This window comes from Carya illinoinensis, chromosome 12 (assembly GCF_018687715.1).
Source record: "Carya illinoinensis cultivar Pawnee chromosome 12, C.illinoinensisPawnee_v1, whole genome shotgun sequence".
Taxonomy (NCBI): Eukaryota; Viridiplantae; Streptophyta; class Magnoliopsida; order Fagales; family Juglandaceae; genus Carya; species Carya illinoinensis.
The window spans coordinates 4,209,783-4,227,671 of NC_056763.1; the positions used below are offsets into that span (position 1 = coordinate 4,209,783).

The window sequence follows — 17,889 nt, forward strand, 5'->3', positions numbered from 1 at the left end:
GTTGGTCCATTGGCTATTATTAGATAATTCTCGCTTATAACAAACTATTAGATAGTCCCAAAGTACATACATATGATACTCCTAAACTATGATAAGATGTCATTTCATTAAAAATTATTACTTACACTAATAATTTATTTTAGATAAATGATATACTTACAATTTGTTACAATGATTTTATAATTATTGCTCAATCAACCACTCCATAAAAATAAATTTCAATATTACAAAATTACTTCGGAAGACAATGATCGCTCTTGCAGAAATGATGATCTGGCACCCAAATATATATGCCTTAGTACGTAGTTTCTTCTTATCGCTGCCTCAGAAGAAGACAATGACATGATCTTCTTGGGTCTACTCATTTCTTTTTCCTGAATAAAGCAGCCGGCGTGAGATTCCAAATGCATTGGGAACATAAATCATTCAAATCATATTCAGGCGTGCTGTAGCCTAGTCTGTAACACTGAAAAAGGACGGTGCTAGAGCAACCGCCGCCGGCTTCCACCACTAAGCAAATTTTTTTTTTATTATTTTAATTTTTTTATAAAATTATTTTTTAATATTTTTTAATATTTTAAAAAATATAAAAATTTTATAAAAATATTAAATAATTTTTTTCTTAAAAAAAAAAAAAAAAAAAAACCAGCAGTAAAGCATTTTCCTTAAAAAGAGTATTCGGAATCATAAGCATTACCTGCCAATGGGAATTTTCAGTGCAGTTCCTTTGTCGCATTTGTAGGCAATCTTGTGAGGAATGATGCGGAGAAGAATTTTGTGGCGAATAATAAAATAATTTAAATATTTATTAAATTTTAGAAAAAAGAGATTAAAATGTAAAAAAATTATTATAAAATTAAAATATTATTATAATATAAATTTTGAAGTAAATGCTACTCTTCTTGCGGATAACTATTGCTTTTTTTACTTAAAGATTAAGTATTTTTTAATAATGTTGTAATTTTTTTAAATATTTACATGTGTTAAAAAAGACCTATGAAAGAAAAGCAAAAAAAAAAAAAAAAAAAAAAAAATACACACATACACACACAAAATGAACAAGCGGGTGCTCCCAGAGGTGGTCGCAGAGCCACCCAAATTTTTAATATTATTTTTATTTTAAAATTTAAGAATGTTTAATTATTATTTTTTTTCAAAATTTAAAAAAGTTATAATAGTTTAAAAAAATTGTAATAATTAGTTTAAAAGTCTTTGTATTTAAGTAATATTTGGAAAAAAACGAGATGAGATAGGATGAAAATTATTTCCAAACATCCCTTAATGTTGGATAGAAAATGAAATAAATCAGCCTATTTTCAAGAAGAAAATGGATAAACATACATCACTTTTCATAATATTTTACATAATTATATTTAAAAATGAGGGGTTTTTTTTTAATAAAATATCTTATAAAATTAACACCACTTTATAAAAATACCTCCATTTTAAAACATGTGTTGTGAAATGTGTTGTATAGGTATCATTACTCTTTCAAGAATAAAAGGAATAGATAAGCTAAGAAAGATCAAATAAGACTAAATCTTTAACATATAAAAATGTGAAAATAACTTAAAGTAAGTAGGACTTAGTTGTTAAGGAAACTATGACTTGATTCAAGGCTTCATATCTTCTAGCTTAATTCTAGGAATTATATTGTACAAATTGATAATTGATTCTAGTTTCCTATTTTGTAATTAACCGTTATGCACATATTGAATATATATAGAAGTATACTCACCACGATTGAGGTGTGGTGGTTTTTGATCAAACCTTCATATGGTATCACGAGCCTCTCGGATTCTCATCCTCTGATTTTTCCCATGGCTGCCGAATCCAACCCCACCCTTCTTCCCTTCAACACCATGATTCACATGGTTACTATCAAGCTTTCTTCCTCAAATTACCTCCTGTGGAAGAGCCAATTACTCCCTCTCCTTGAAAGTCAAGATTTGTTAGGCCATGTGGATGGCACTCTCGACCCTCCTCCACCGTTTGATCCCCCAACTTCTCAGACACCCAACCTCAAACACCTGGCGTGGAAGCAAACTGACCAACGCCTCTTGAGCCTCCTGCTCTCCTCCCTCACCGAAGAAGCTATGGCTGAGGTTGTGGGACTTTCTACCTCACGTGCCGCTTGGCTTGCACTGGAAAATTCCTTCAGCCATCGCTCCAAAGCAAGAGAACTTCGTCTCAAAGACGATTTATAGTTGATGAAACGCGGCACCCGTACGGTTTCTGAGTATGCCCGGACCTTCAAATCTCTTTGTGATCAGCTGCATGCCATCGGACGGCCGGTTGATGGCACTGATAAATCCCACTGGTTTCTCCGGGGTCTTGGGTCCGATTTCACTAGCTTTTCCACCGCTCAAATGGCCCAAACACCCCTGCCCTGTTTTGCCGATCTTGTCTCCAAAGCTGAGAGTTTTGAACTCTTCCAAAAGTCCCTTGAACAATCGGCTCCTCCTTCCTCTGCTGCCTTCGCCGCCACCATCCATGGTGGCCACAATCGGCCAAACCAAAGAAATTCCTCATCCCGTCCGCAACAGAGCACTCGGACTGGATCTGGAAATTTTTCCTCCCATCGTGGTAACGGGCAGCCGAATCAACGCCATCGCTCCGGTCAGCCACGCAGTCCACCACGGTGTCAAATCTGCCGGCAGGAGGGCCACTATGCCGACCGGTGCCATCAACGTTATGCTCGGGATGACACTGCACGGGGTGAGACTGCAGCTCACCTTGCCGAGGCCTTCAATGCCTCTTGTGGGCTTAATGGGCCCGAACCAAGTGACTGGTACTTGGATACTGGGGCTTCGGCCCACATGACCTCAGACTCCTCCATTTTGGCCCAGTCAAGTAACTACACGGGTAAGGATTGTGTAATTGTAGGGAATGGTGCTTCCCTTCCCATTACTCATACCGGTACCATCTCTCCTCTTCCCAACCTTCATTTATTGGATGTTTTAGTTGTTCCTCGTCTCACTAAAAATCTCCTTTCAATTAGTAAATTAACATCTGATTTTCCTCTCTCTGTTATATTTACTAATAATTCCTTCTCTGTCCAGAATCGTCACACGGGAAGGGTGGTGGCAACCGGTAAACGTGATGGTGGCTTATATGTGCTGGAGCGTGGCAACTCTGCTTTTATTTCTGTTCTTAAAAATAAAGCCCTTCATGCATCTTATGATTTATGGCATGCTCGTCTTGGTCATGTAAACCATTCCGTTATTTCTATTTTGAATAAAAAAGGTCAACTTCACCTTACATCTTTATTGCCTTCCCCAAAATTGTGCGATACATGCCAACTTGCCAAAAATCATCGCTTACCATATACTCGGAATGAACGTAGGTCCTCTCATGTCTTGGATCTTATTCATTGCGACATTTGGGGCCCTTCTCCCGTCAAATCAAATTTGGGCTTTATTTATTATGTTATCTTCATTGATGATCATTCTCGTTTCACTTGGCTTTATCCCTTAAAATTAAAATCTGATTTTTATGATATTTTTCTTCAATTCCAAAAATTCGTTGAAAATCAACATTCCACCCGCATCAAAATTTTTCAGAGTGATGGTGGTGCTGAATTTACTAGCAATCGCTTTACTACGCATCTTCACACCTTTGGCATTCACCATCAACTCTCATGCCCTTATACACCCGCTCAAAATGGTCGTGCTGAACGGAAACATCGTCATGTAACTGAGACTGGTCTAGCCCTCCTTTTTCACTCTCATCTTTCTACTCGCTTCTGGGTTGACGCCTTCAGCACTGCAGCCTACATTATCAACCGCTTGCCCGCCTCGCTTCTTGACGGTAAGTCTCCCTTTGAGCTTCTCTATGGTTCTCCACCTAATTATGAGAATTTTCATCCTTTTGGTTGTCGTGTTTACCCTTGTTTACGTGATTATATGCCTAACAAATTTTCTCCTCGTAGCATCCCTTGCATTTTTTTGGGTTATAGCTCTTCATATAAGGGATTTCGCTGTCTTGACACCTCTACCTCTAGGCTCTATATCACACGACATGCTCAGTTTGATGAAACCTTTTTTCCCTCTCACTCTAGCTCTCATGCTCAGCCCATATCATCCCTTAATTTTTCTAATTTTCTTGAACCAAATTCTCTGATTACTGATCCTTTGCCTTCCTCCCCTCTGCATCATTCCTCACATATTACTCCATCCGGATCTAACCCCTGTGTTATTTGTACTGACCCTGTGGCTGAGTCCTTGCAGGTTCCTCCTTCTCTTGCAGGTTCCTCTTCACCAGTTCCGGAGCCTAGTCTGCCTCCTGTTACGACTACCATTGATTCTTCTATTCCGGCACCTCCGTTGGGCTCCCACCCGATGGTCACCCGAGCCAAGGCTGGTATTTTTAAGACTCGTCATCCTGCAGATCTTAGTGTTCTGGGCTCCTCTGGCCTTCTTCATGCCCTCCTTGCCTCTACTGAGCCTAAAGGATTTAAATCTGCTGCCAAACATCCTGCTTGGCTTGCTGCCATGGATGACGAAGTTCGTGCCCTGCAGAACAACCGTACATGGATCTTGGTCCCTCGGCCTTCTCACACCAACATTGTAGGTTCCAAATGGGTGTTCCGGACTAAGTATCTACCTGATGGATCTATTGAGCGCCTCAAGGCCCGTCTTGTTGCCAAAGGCTACACTCAGGTACCTGGACTTGACTACACTGACACTTTTAGTCCTGTTATCAAGGCCACTACTGTTCGTGTTGTGCTTTCTCTTGCTGTTACCAATCGATGGCCTCTTCGTCAACTGGACGTTAAGAATGCTTTTCTCAATGGTAATCTCACTGAAACGGTTTATATGGAGCAACCTCCCGGGTATGTTGATCCTCGCTACCCTGATCATGTTTGTCAGTTGCAAAAAGCTCTCTATGGCCTCAAGCAAGCTCCTCGTGCATGGTTTCAGCGCTTCAGTACCTTTCTCATTACACTTGGTTTTTCTTGCAGTCGTGCTGATACTTCTCTGTTTGTGTTTTATCAGCATTCAGACATTATTTATCTGCTACTTTATGTTGATGACATTATTATTACTGGCAACAACTCATCTCTTCTTGACAGTTTTACTCGCAAGCTCAATTCCGAGTTTGCTACCAAAGATCTGGGTTCTCTTAGCTATTTTCTTGGTTTGGAAGCCACCGCCATTAATGATGGTCTTTTTATCAGTCAACTGAAGTATGCACGGGACATCCTTACTCGGGCTCAGTTGCTTGATAGCAAGCCCGTTCCCACTCCCATGGTGGTCTCCCACCACTTGACTGGCACTGGTTCCCCTTTCTCGGATCCTACTCTCTACAGATCTCTTGTTGGTGCCCTCCAGTATTTGACCATTACCCGGCCCGACATTGCTCATGCTGTCAACTCTGTCAGTCAGTTTTTGCATGCTCCTACTACAGATCATTTCCTTGCAGTCAAGCGCATTCTTCGTTATGTCAAGGGCACTCTTCACTTTGGTCTTACTTTTCGCCCTTCTAATGCTCCCGGTGCCTTGGTTGCTTACTCTGATGCTGACTGGGCTGGCTGTCCTGACACTCGTCGCTCTACCTCTGGTTATTCTGTTTATCTTGGCGACAATTTGATTTCTTGGAGTGCTAAGAAGCAACCTACTGTCTCTCGTTCTAGCTGTGAATCTGAATATCGTGCTCTCGCGACTACTGCAGCTGAACTTCTCTGGCTCATGCATCTTCTTCAGGATCTTCGAGTTTCTTTATCACACAAGCCCCTTCTGTTATGTGACAACAAAAGTGCTCTCTTCTTAAGCTCTAATCCTGTCTCTCACAAACGAGCTAAGCATATTGAACTTGATTATCATTTCCTTCGGGAACTTGTTGTCGCTGGCAAACTTCGGACTCAGTATGTGCCCTCTCATCTACAGGTTGCTGATCTCTTCACCAAAAGTGTCCCTCGCCCTCTCTTTGAATTTTTTCGCTCCAAGCTTCATGTCTGCTCCAATCCGACGCTCAGCTTGCGGGGGGGTGTTAAGGAAACTATGCCTTGATTCAAGGCTTCATATCTTCTAGCTTAATTCTAGGAATTATATTGTACAAATTGATAATTGATTCTAGTTTCCTATTTTGTAATTAACCGTTATGCACATATTGAATATATATAGAAGTATACTCACCACGATTGAGGTGTGGTGGTTTTTGATCAAACCTTCATATTAGTTACCATAAAGAAAGTAGAAGAATACCTCTCTATATAGAGTGGATCTCTACAGACATGTTATTATACTGTCTCTCTCTAGTTTTCTCTCAAGGTTCTTTCCTGGGAGAATTTTAGAGGTGGCGTGTAGTCCCTGAGGGGTGGTTTCTCTTCCAGTCTCGGTGGCTTTATTTTAGAATGGAAGGGTTGCAAAATATGAGGAGTAATCTGTGGCTTAGTGAAGAGGAAGATGCATGAATTGTGTTGGAGGAGGTGGATGTTTCAGTGCTGAAGAGTAAGGGTGATCTAAGTTTGATAGGAAACATATGGTGTGATCGACAGCTGGGAAAACAGGTGTGGAGTTGACAATGGCAAGAATATGGCGGCTTAGCAAACCTACTGTGTTGAAGGAGGTTGGCAGAAATGTGTTTGTGATGAGTTTTGCAACTCACGCTGATAAGGAAAGAATAGAAGCGGGAAGGCCATGGTTTTTTTATGGCCAATTATTTGTGATTATCCCATTCGATGGCATTACCCCAGTACAGGCATTGAGGTTTGACGTTGCACATTTCTGGGTGCAATTCCATAACCTTCCTTTGTTTGGTATGAATGAGGATTATGGTGTCAAGTTGGGTGGATCTATTGTCAATGTTTTGGATGTGGATGTTGATACTGATGAGGTTAGATGGGATAGCTATCTCAGAGTAAAGATTATGATTGATCTGAAGAAATCACTTGCTCGAGGAAGGACATGCATGGTGCAAGGAACTAAAGTATGGTGTCCTATACAGTATGAGAAGCTCCCTCAATTCTGTTTTACATGTGGTATAATTATACATGAAAGTTCTACTTGTCAACTGGAACCTCAATCATCTCCTCAATTTGGTGCTTGGTTACGGGTAGAGTCAAATTTCAAAAGAAGATGGGAATCATTGCAAGATCATAATGCTAAAGGTAGTGCCATGAACAATGGGGTGATGCAGGAGCAGAACAAGGTGGTGGCTGGTGGTGCTATGGTGGCTGAGGCCACAAAAGTTAATGGATACTTAATTACGTCTAAAGAATAACGCGGTAGTTGTAGCACAGCTTTGGGGTGTCACAGGGAGACAAATTAAAAGAATAGCAAGATGAACAAAAAAACTAAGGAAAAATATTAAATAAGTAATGGAGAACAAAGACTAATTTTAAATGTAAATTAAAGTAAAGTAAAATGATTAAAGGAAAAAGTACTCAAATTTGAAAAATAGTAGAGCGTTGGAAATCCCTTGCACAAATCCTGTATTTTAATTATTCTTAATTTATTGGATAACTCAATTAGGAACTCAATTTTCAAAATTTCCAATCGAAAGGTATAGATTTATAAATTAAAATTAAATCAAATTTAACCATTTAAAAAATCATTCACCACTTTTAAAATATATAAATTATTACCCCTATTGAGAAAATTCAATGATGACAATATACTCAGGAGCGATATTGCAGCAAAAAACTAAATCAATATGGATAAATAATTGATCTAAATACAATCAAAGAACTAATCCATTCAATAGAAAAAGCATGAATGAATCTATAAAAAGAATAAATTATATGATTATTTGGAGAAGAAAATATCAACGATGAATTGAGAATGATAAAATAAAAGAGTTTTAGCAATTGAAAATCAAATACATGAATTAAAAATAAATTAGAAATACCATCTAATGTGCAAGTTCATCCCTAACCCTACTTGAAAATTTAGTTACCCATAAATATACTGGACAACAAAAATTTCCAAAGAAAACTGAAGCTAACGGTGGCCATGGAAGTGATTTTCTCCTCTCTTCAGATCTGCCTCTTGTGCCTCATCTCCCTCTCTATTTCGTGCTAATGATGTGCTTATATAGGGTAGGAAAGAAACCCTAATATCATCTTAATTTCTACTTAAAAAAAGGCCTAAATTTTAAGATTTATCTTGGTAGCCACGTATACCCTTCAGAAGTTCGAATTTGGAAATCCTTATTAGAGACAAAGTTATAGCTCTTTAAGATAGCTTTCCAATTCATCAAGAATTGTATTAATCCGATATGTGAGTAAAATGATACAGTCAAAAGACTAAAATATGTCCAGAATGTCTCTTAGCGAATTTCGGACTTTGACTTCTTGTGGTGTCATTTTATGATTTTTTTTTCTTTTCTTTTTCTTCCAAATTGCTCTCAAACCCCATGAATGTCATCCTTTGAATTTGACTGGGCTTGACTTGCTTTTTTATAAACTCTAAAATTAGACATAAAAAAACTGATTAGGAGTATCCCAACGTAAATAGAAATTTAATTTAAGAATACACATTAATTTCTATGATTTCTATTCACATTTTAGCATTTTAGTCTAATAATAGGGTATTTAGAGTGCACTTTCGTACACTCATCACACCCCCCAACTTATTCATTGCTAGTTCCCAGTAATTTTCATGTCAAAACAACGAAAGAGACCAAAGAAAATCACACATAAAGGCCATCAAGTCACACTTTCTAGATTCACATATTAAAATAATCTAAGAAATCTAATAACTCATCAAGATCAATCCACCGATAGTAATCCACAGAGATGTGTGTGTTCTCCAAGTCATAACCATCTTACCACTGACCTTAACACATGCAACATCAAGAACGTCTCAAGCAAAAGGTTCAACTCCATAACTTACGGGTATAATAGTGTTTCGTGTAAGGGCTCTCTCTATGGACTTGACAATGGGTGTATACATACTCTCATAGAAAATTAGACAATTATGTACAAGCAACAAGCAAATATTAATCCTATGATAGGAACACTAACAAATGAGACTTCCACTAGTCTTTCCAACAGCTTACTTATGATCAGAACGGTCAACACAAAAGGTTGTAATGTGGCTTGGTTTCAGGGCTATATGAAAAAAAAGGATGAAAAGGATTCAAAAACTTCCAAGTACATACAAAAGGAATTTTATTAAATATCTCAATAGACTACACTTCTCACTTGATGTACTCTCCAACTTTTCAGATCATCAAATAATAATGTTTTTCCTTCTTTCTTCCTCTTCTATCTCTTTTTTTTTTTAACAATTTGATGGACCAACACATGCCACTTTTGTATTCTTTCCATTTCTGCCAACTTTTTTTTTGGAGCTCACTCAATTGAATGCAACTTGTACTCTTCTTTTTTTTTTTTTTTGTCGTCTTCTTTTTTTTTTTAATTGAAAATAATAAAATAAAAGAAAGAAAATGCAAATTACACACCTAGTATACACTTGGAAGTAAAAAGGGTAAGAAATTCAGTGTATAGGTTATATTCCAATGTGGAGAGGTATGGATGATATGGGCATATAAAAAAAAAGCTACATGTGTTTATTTGTTCAAAGTTGGCTACTAGGGGTCTATGATAGAAAATGATAGCTTGAAAGGCTCAAACGTTAATCTTAAGTTAATCTTCGTCATATCCCAAGTATATCCACCATTGTACCACAAACCATATAATGATATTCTCAAAAGAAGTGCCCAATTCAACAGATCAATGAATGCTTATCATAATTTACTGCATTTGTATGCTCTCAATCCTCTCCAAACTCACATGAATACTTAAGTAAAAGAGTTCTCTAGCTACATGTATCAAACCACCATCTTACCGCAAAACTTGGATAAGTACATTAAGGGTTTTGTGAATGCTTCAGCAAAAATGATTATGGTGGGTTTGGTGAATTCACGAAGATGACTATAAATGAAAATGAGTACACATGTGAAAATGATGCACGTGTGATGCAAATTAAAAAAAAAATTGACATTTTAAATATGCCACAGAGTTCCAACAAACATTTTAAATACTGAATTTGCATCACCACCTCCCAACTTAAATGAAACATTGGCCTCAATATTTAAGAATCAAAATTGAATGGGGAGTAACTGAAAATGGTAGAATACACCTGATGAGTAACGATGGTAGCTCGCTAAGCATCAAAGATGGTAATCTGAAATGACGAAATGAAATTATCCTACAATCAAAAACAAAGAAAACAACAGCAAACAAAAAGGAAAAGAAAGAAAATAAGAGAAAACAAAAATAAACAAAGCAAAACAGGATAAATAAAGAAAAACATACCTTGGTAGTGTGGTCAAGGTTGATAGACTGGATCCACAAGTGGAATGTCTTCCGCTTCTGGAACTTGCCTATCAATTAATACTTTAAGGCATTGACCATTTACTTTAAAGATCCGACCATTTTTAGGATCTTTTATTTCTACTGCCCCATTTACAAAAACATTATTTACTACAAAAGGGCTAGTCCACCTAGACCGAAGTTTTCCTGGGTGCTTATGGAGTCTAGAGAATCATATAAAAACACTCGATCATTAGGCTTAAATGTTTTTTTCAAAATATTTTTATCATGAAACGCTTTCATTTTAGCGTTATAGATTCTAGAGTTCTCATAAGCATCATTTCTCAACTCCTCTAACTCGGTCAACTGAAATTTTCTAAATTTACCTGCTTCTCCCATGCCAAAATTGAAATGTTTGATGGCCCAATAAGCTCAATGCTCGATCTCCATAGGTAAGTGGCAAGGCTTCCCAAAAACAAGCCTATAAGGTGACATGCCTAAGGGAGTTTTGAAAGCTGTACGGTAGGCCCAAAGCGCATCAACTAGTCTTAAAGACCAATCTTTGCGATCTGGGTTGACCGCTTTTTTAAAATTTGCTTAATTTTCCTGTTTGCAAGTTCTACCTGTCCACTTGTCTGCGGGTGGTAGGCAGTATAGATTTTATGTACCACCCCATATTTTTTTCATCAAAACCTTAAAAGAACGGTTGCAAAAATGTGTACCCCGATCACTAATGATAGCACGTGGTGTACCAAATCGAGATGACTGTTGCGTCTAAATTTTGACTCAAATTAATGAACCAAAAATTTAGTGCAGTTTTATATGCAAGTATACAGGTGTTGTAGTATCTTACAGGATCGAATTCACAGGGATTGACTTTTGTGATAAAGAAAATAAATTCAGCCAATGAAACGAAATTACTAAAAAAACCGTTCAATCAATATAAAGATTAAGATTTATAAAATGAATGAATCAAACTAAAATGATAAAATGAATTGATAGAGAGAATGACTAAGGTTTCGAGAATCCGTTTAATAATTTATGATATTGTTTCTGATCGATTTACTTCAATTAAACTAGAATAATGATTCTGTTTAATTGGAAGATTTAACATTTAAGATCAAGAAAAAATAGTCGCTTATGATTGAGCATGAACGATTGATGATTAAAACATTTACAAATCTATTTGAATATCACAGGAATTCCTCAAGCATTCACTGTATTCAAAAATCACAATGAATCAAGATAAATATATATAATCAAAATATCCAATAATAGAATCCTTCAATCAATCAAGCTCGTAGAATAAATTTTACGTGAATCCGAAAACAATATTTAAATCATTAAACTTCACCTCTAATCTTAGTATGAGAATTTAGCCAAACATATTCATTACAAGTACTATAGAAATCACATAAATATTCTTCATTAGAAAACTAAAATAAAACATAAGAAATACTAAGCAACAATTTAGAAATAACAAAATTTGGAATCTAGTTGATGCCGAGAGAATAAAATCCATGCCATCATTGAACTGTAAAAAATAGAAATGAAGCTAGCAAGGCTGGGCAAGAACTCCCCTTCAACTCCCAATGTCCACTCTCCCTCTCACGTAAAATCAACCAACTCTCCCCCAAATCTCCACTGACTGACCCTTTAAATCACTCCCCGTAACTCCAACCCAGAATAGAGCCAGCAAAAAAAAAAAAAATCTGACCGACACTTCAACTCAAAAGCATCCACCGACTCTACACCTCTCTCAACTCCAAACTCTCTCCACTCTAATCTAGCTCCAGAAAACTCATGCACCGACACAACTCCTTTTTCAATTCCAACACAACACAATTCTAGCACAACACTCACATGTCTCTCTCTAATCATGCACCCACCGACTGACTCTTTCACTCCTTCAATCCTCTCTATTTCTGGAAACTCCCTACCGACTGACTCCTTTCAAAAACAGCACTGACCCTCCTGCAAATTCCCTGCACCCACCGACTCTTTCACTCACCCAATCAAAACTCTCTCTCTCGCCTGCACCATTCTCTTCTCATCATCCCTCAACAATCATCCCCTCACGTCTCACCCTCTCTTTTCAATGACCAACACACCTTAACTCTCCTACATCCCCATGTAACCTGCTCTATTTATTTTCCCCCCAGTATCTCTTCCGTCCAGCAATATATATATATATATATATATATATATATATATATATATATATATACAGCTGCCTCAAGTCGGTGCCAAACTCCTCTAATCCTAATTCACTCCAGCCGACTTCTCACAAATAATCACCACCAACTCTGTCACTCTCCACAAGTCAAGCACGACACTCTTCACTATAGATTCAATGTACTCCCTCCAATCCAAGTAATGCACGGCACCCCTCTTCTCTTAATCCAACGTCCCCTTCAATCATGACACCTCTCTTTCTTTCTTTTTTATTTTTTTCCAGCCCACATGCCTTCACGTTTCAGCCAGCCCCATATCCTTCTGTCTACCAACTTCCTTTCTTTCTTTTCACACCAACCAACTAATAAATTCAACTCATGCACCAACCGAGGCTATCAACTTTATTTGATTCTGCTTGAATATCAACTACCACATTTTCAGCGTCAGAGGATTAAGCACTTCCAGTCCACTTAGCTGCACCAACCGAAGCTATCAACAAGTTGCCGCCTCTTACATTCACACTCCACCAAAAATCTTCGTCTTTTCTATTTTAGCTGCTGAAGTACACCGCTTCCTTCATGTGAATTTTATTTGAGCTGAAAATAAGAGATAAAAATAGCATTGAAATACAAAAAAAAAAAAAAAACTAGATTATAAAAAAAATAGATTATATATGTGAGGAAATATTGTTCAATTAAATCATAGTAATAAAATTAAGCATAAACATGATATCAATTAATTAAACATCACAACTCGTATTTATGCTTATTAACCATTTTTCCAACTAAAACCAATAATAGTGTCACAAAGAATTTAAAATACATTGGTTTTAAATAGCTAAAGTATGCAATATTTCAGATTAATCAATGACACATTCTCTTTGAGAAATTTAATTACCGTCCTATTATCATTGCTCCTGCAAGCTGCTGCCTCTACCCATTTTGACACATAATTTACTGCCACAATAATATATTGATATCCAAAAGAAGGAGGAAATAGTCCCATAAAATCAATGCCCCAACAATAAAAAATTTTAATCACTAAAATTGGGTTTAAGGGCATTATATTACGACAGGATATAACTCCTAACTTTTGACACTTTTCACATGAACGAGATAATAGATGTTTGCATTCTTAAATATGGTGGGCCAATAAAATCCACACTGCAGAATTTTTGCAGCGGTTTTCTTCATTGAAAAGTGGCCCCCACAAGCTTGAGAGTGACAAAATTCCAAGACGCTAGCAATCTCTTCATCAGGGATGCAACGCCTTAAAATTTGGTCAAAGCAGTATTTGAAAAGAAAAGGATCATCCCAATAGAAATTACGTACCTCAGTTATGAATTTCCTCTTGTCCTGGCGCTCCAATCCACCGGTATCTCACTTGTAGCCAAATAATTCACAATTTGAGCAAACCATGGTAAAGAAGTAATAGATAGCAAATGCTCATCGGGAAAATCATCCCTGATTGGTACGTAGTCAGAGGTGTCCTCAAATGTGAGCCTCGAGAGATGGTCAGCCACTATGTTCTCCACTCATTTCTTGTCTTTGATGGTGATGTCAAATTCCTGTAAAAGTAAAATCCATCGTATTAATCATGCCTTAGCATCCTTCTTTGTAAGAAGATGCTTAAGGGCTGCATGATCTGTAAAAATAATAATAGGAGAACCAATCACGTAAGCATGAAACTTATCCAAAGCAAACACTACAGCTAGCAACTCTTTTTCAGTGGTGGAGTAATTCATCTGAGTACTATTTAGAGTTCTACTAGCATAGTAAATGACAGAAGGCTTTCCCTCCCTTCGCTGTCCAAGTATAGCACCTACAGCAAAATCACTTGCATCACACATAATCTTAAAAGGTAAAGTCCAATCAAGTGGCTGCATTATGGGTGCTGAGGTAAGCTTGCCAATTAGCATTTTAAAGGCCTCTTGACAATCTTGTGTCCACTCAAATGGGGCATCTTTAGCTAGGAGGTCACATAGTGGTCTAGATATGGTGGAAAAGTTCTGTATGAACCTCCTACAAAAGCCCACATGACCAAGAAAGGATCTCACGTCCTTTACTGTCCTAGGGCAACTTAGAGATTAATTCAATCTTAGATTGATCTACCTGTATCCCCCTAGAAGAAATAATATGCCCTAACATAATACCTGAAGGTACCATAAAGTGACATTTTTTCCAATTCAAAACCAATTCCTTCTCCTCATAATGAGTCAACACCCTCTCTAAATTCAATAAGCATGCATCAAAAATAGATCCAAAAACAGTCAAGTCATCCATAAAAACTTCCATGCAATTTTCAACCATGTCACTAAAAATGCTCATCATGCAACGTTGAAAAGTAGTAGGCGCATTACACAATCCAAATGGCATTCTATGAAAAGCATAAGTACCGAAAGGACAAGTGAAAGTGGTTTTTTCTTGGTCTTATAATGAAATTTCAATTTGATAATAACCAGAATAACCATCTAAGAAACAATAGAAAGGATGATCAGCCACACGCTCAAGAATTTGATTAATAAAAGGGAGAGGAGAATGGTCTTTTCGGGTGGCAGCATTCAATTTTCTATAATTAATGCACATCTGCCACCTAGTCACAAGTTTTGTAGGGACTAGCTCTCCTAGGTTATTTTTCACCACAGTAACACCTAACTTCTTAGAATCAACCTGTGTAGGACTTACCCATTTACTATCAGCAATAGGATATATGATTCCTGCATCTAATAGTTTCAGCACTTTATTCTTCACCACTTCTTTCATAATAGGATTAAGCCTACGCTGGGAGTCTCTACGAGGGCTAGTTCCTTCCTCCAAATTAATTTTATGAGAATAGACCAGGGGACTAACACCTTTTATATCAGCAATACTCCAACTTAAGGCTGACTTATGCTCACTTAGGATCTGAATTAATTTCTCACCTTGAGACTCAGACAATTCAGATGAGATAATAACAGGAAAAGTATCACCTGGACCAAGGAAAGCATGCTTTAAACCCTTAGGCAGAGGTTTCGTTTCAACTTTGGGTGCTTCCACACTTGAAGGAATTTGCTTTTCCTCTTTCTTAGGCATCTCCTCAAACTTCGGTTGCTAGGCCCGATTGCCATAATCCTAAGTTCTATTAAAGATATCACAAATATCAAGTACATCAGATGGATTACTGATAGAATCAAACTCAGAATTAACAAGAAAATACTCAAAGGTGTCAAAATCATGAGCTATAGAAACTCCCATTTCTATGAGTGAGTCAATCATGTATATCTGTTGGCTCTCATCATCATCTTCTGGCTGTCTTGCAATATGGAAGATATTCACTTCGACAGTCATGTTTCCAAAAAAAAGTTTCATGAGCCCATTCCTACAATTAATAAGAGCATTAGCAGTGGCAAGGAAAGGCCTACCTAAAATCACAGGAATTTTAGAAGTAGTATCAACAACAAAGCTAGTGTCAAGGATTAAGAAATCAACAAGATAAAAAAATTTATCAATTTGAATTAGAACATCCTCTACCACACCCTGGGATACTTTGATTGAATGGTCAGCCAATTGTAATATCACAGTGGTTGGTTTGATTTGTCCCAACCCCAACTATAAATAAATAAAATATGACATTAGATTCATGCTAGCTCCTAAATCTAGTAAAGCTTGCCCAAACTCATGATTTCCAATGCTGCATACAATGGTTGGGCAACCAAGATCCTTGTACTTGGGAGGAATCTGCTGCTCAATTAGAGCACTAATTTGCTCTGTCAGAAATGCTGTCTTCTTAACATGATACTTCCTCTTGACTGTACACAAATTTGTAAGAACTTTTGTGTAAGTAGGAACTTGTTTAATAACATGCAAAGGAGGGAGGTTAATTTTTACCTGCTTGAGATTCTCCAAGATTTCATTGTTAGGATCCAAAGTTCGCTTATTCAGTTTTAAAGCTTGAGAAAATGGTACCTTAACTGGGCTCTTTATTACCTCAGCTTCTTTGGGCAGCTCGGCACCACTATTACTTTGATCCTCTTCCACATCCTCTGATTTGTTTGTTGTTGGGATGTGTAATGACTAACCACTTCGTGTCACAATGGCATTCACGTCCTTCAAATTCTCTTGTGCCATGTGTTGACAATGGGGTATGGAGTGAGCTTGAGAAGGAAACTTACCTCGCTCATTCACACTCAAGGAACTCATCAATTTGGACACTTGGCTCTTTATCTCTTTATTTTCTTCAACAACCTGCGTAATCAAAGATTCAAACTTTTGATTAGTTTTATTCTATGGCCTCAATAAAAGTATGCAAAGTGTCTTCTAAAGGACTCCTAGAAGATAAAGGTGCATGATATGATCTAGAGGGTTGTGTAGGCTACTGTTTTTCAGATTTCCAACTAAAATTGGGGTGATTACGCCACCCAGGATTGTAGGTATCAAAGAAAGGTGCAACAGGCTTTATGTACATACCTAAGGCATTACATTGTTCCTCATGCATCCCTCTCATCTCAGCAAATGTGGGACACTCTTTGGCAAGATGATCTACCCCGCCACACATTAAACATGGTCAAAAAAACTTTACATGATTAGCCACATGTGTTGGCTTTAAGTCTTTATTTTTCAACACCTCTAGCTCCCTAGTGAGCATCTCAACCTTAGCCTTTAGGTTATCTTCTTCCCCGAGATGGTAAATTCTACCACCATTTAGGTTTCCTGCAGATCATGAGTTGTTTGTGCTCTCAATAGCACTAGGTCCTGTCCAAGAGTGAGCTTTTTTAGCAAGCTCATTGAGGTATTCTATGGCCTCATCAGGATCTTTCTCTAAGAACTCACCATTACACATCATCTCTACAAATTGACGCTCTCTAGGTTTAAGTCTCTCATAAAAATAGCTCACTAAGCTCCAATTCTCATACCCATGGTGAGGACACATACTCAATAGCTTCTTAAATCTCCCCCAAGACTTATATAAAGTCTCATTGTCCTTTTGTACAAATGTGGAGATTTATCTTTTTAAAGCATTGGTCTCATGTTGGGGAAAGTATTTATTAAAGAAAACTTGAGTCATCTCATTTCATGACCCAATAGATCGTGGTCTCAATGAGTATAGCCAACTTTTAGCTCTATCCTTCAAAGAGAAAGGAAAGAACTTAAGTCTCACAGTGTCATCAGTTGCATTTTGACTATGAAAAGTCGCAACTACTTCCTCAAACTCCCTAATGTGCACATATGGATTTTCATTTTCTAAGCTATGAAAAGTAGGGAGTAATTATATCATCCCTGTTTTAAAATCCAATTGGCGAATATTAGCTGGAAACATGATGCATGATGGTGTGGCTGTGCGTGTAGGATGGAGGTAATCCTGAAGAGTCCTAGTGGGTTGATCTTCGTGTTCACTCATTTTCTCAGAATTAGAAGAATTATCAAACAAATAATTAGAAAAATTAAACTCTGACTCTAACACAAGTCTACAAGCAA

General features: G+C 37.4%; 1 non-coding gene across 1 annotated transcript; it reads left to right on the forward strand.

Moving 5' to 3' along the window:
* Positions 1-17,324: 17,324 nt before the first annotated feature.
* LOC122290624 lies at positions 17,325-17,432 on the forward strand. Its single transcript, XR_006236486.1, has one exon. It is a non-coding gene; the product is annotated as a small nucleolar RNA R71 (small nucleolar RNA).
* The last annotated feature ends 457 nt before the right edge of the window (positions 17,433-17,889 follow it).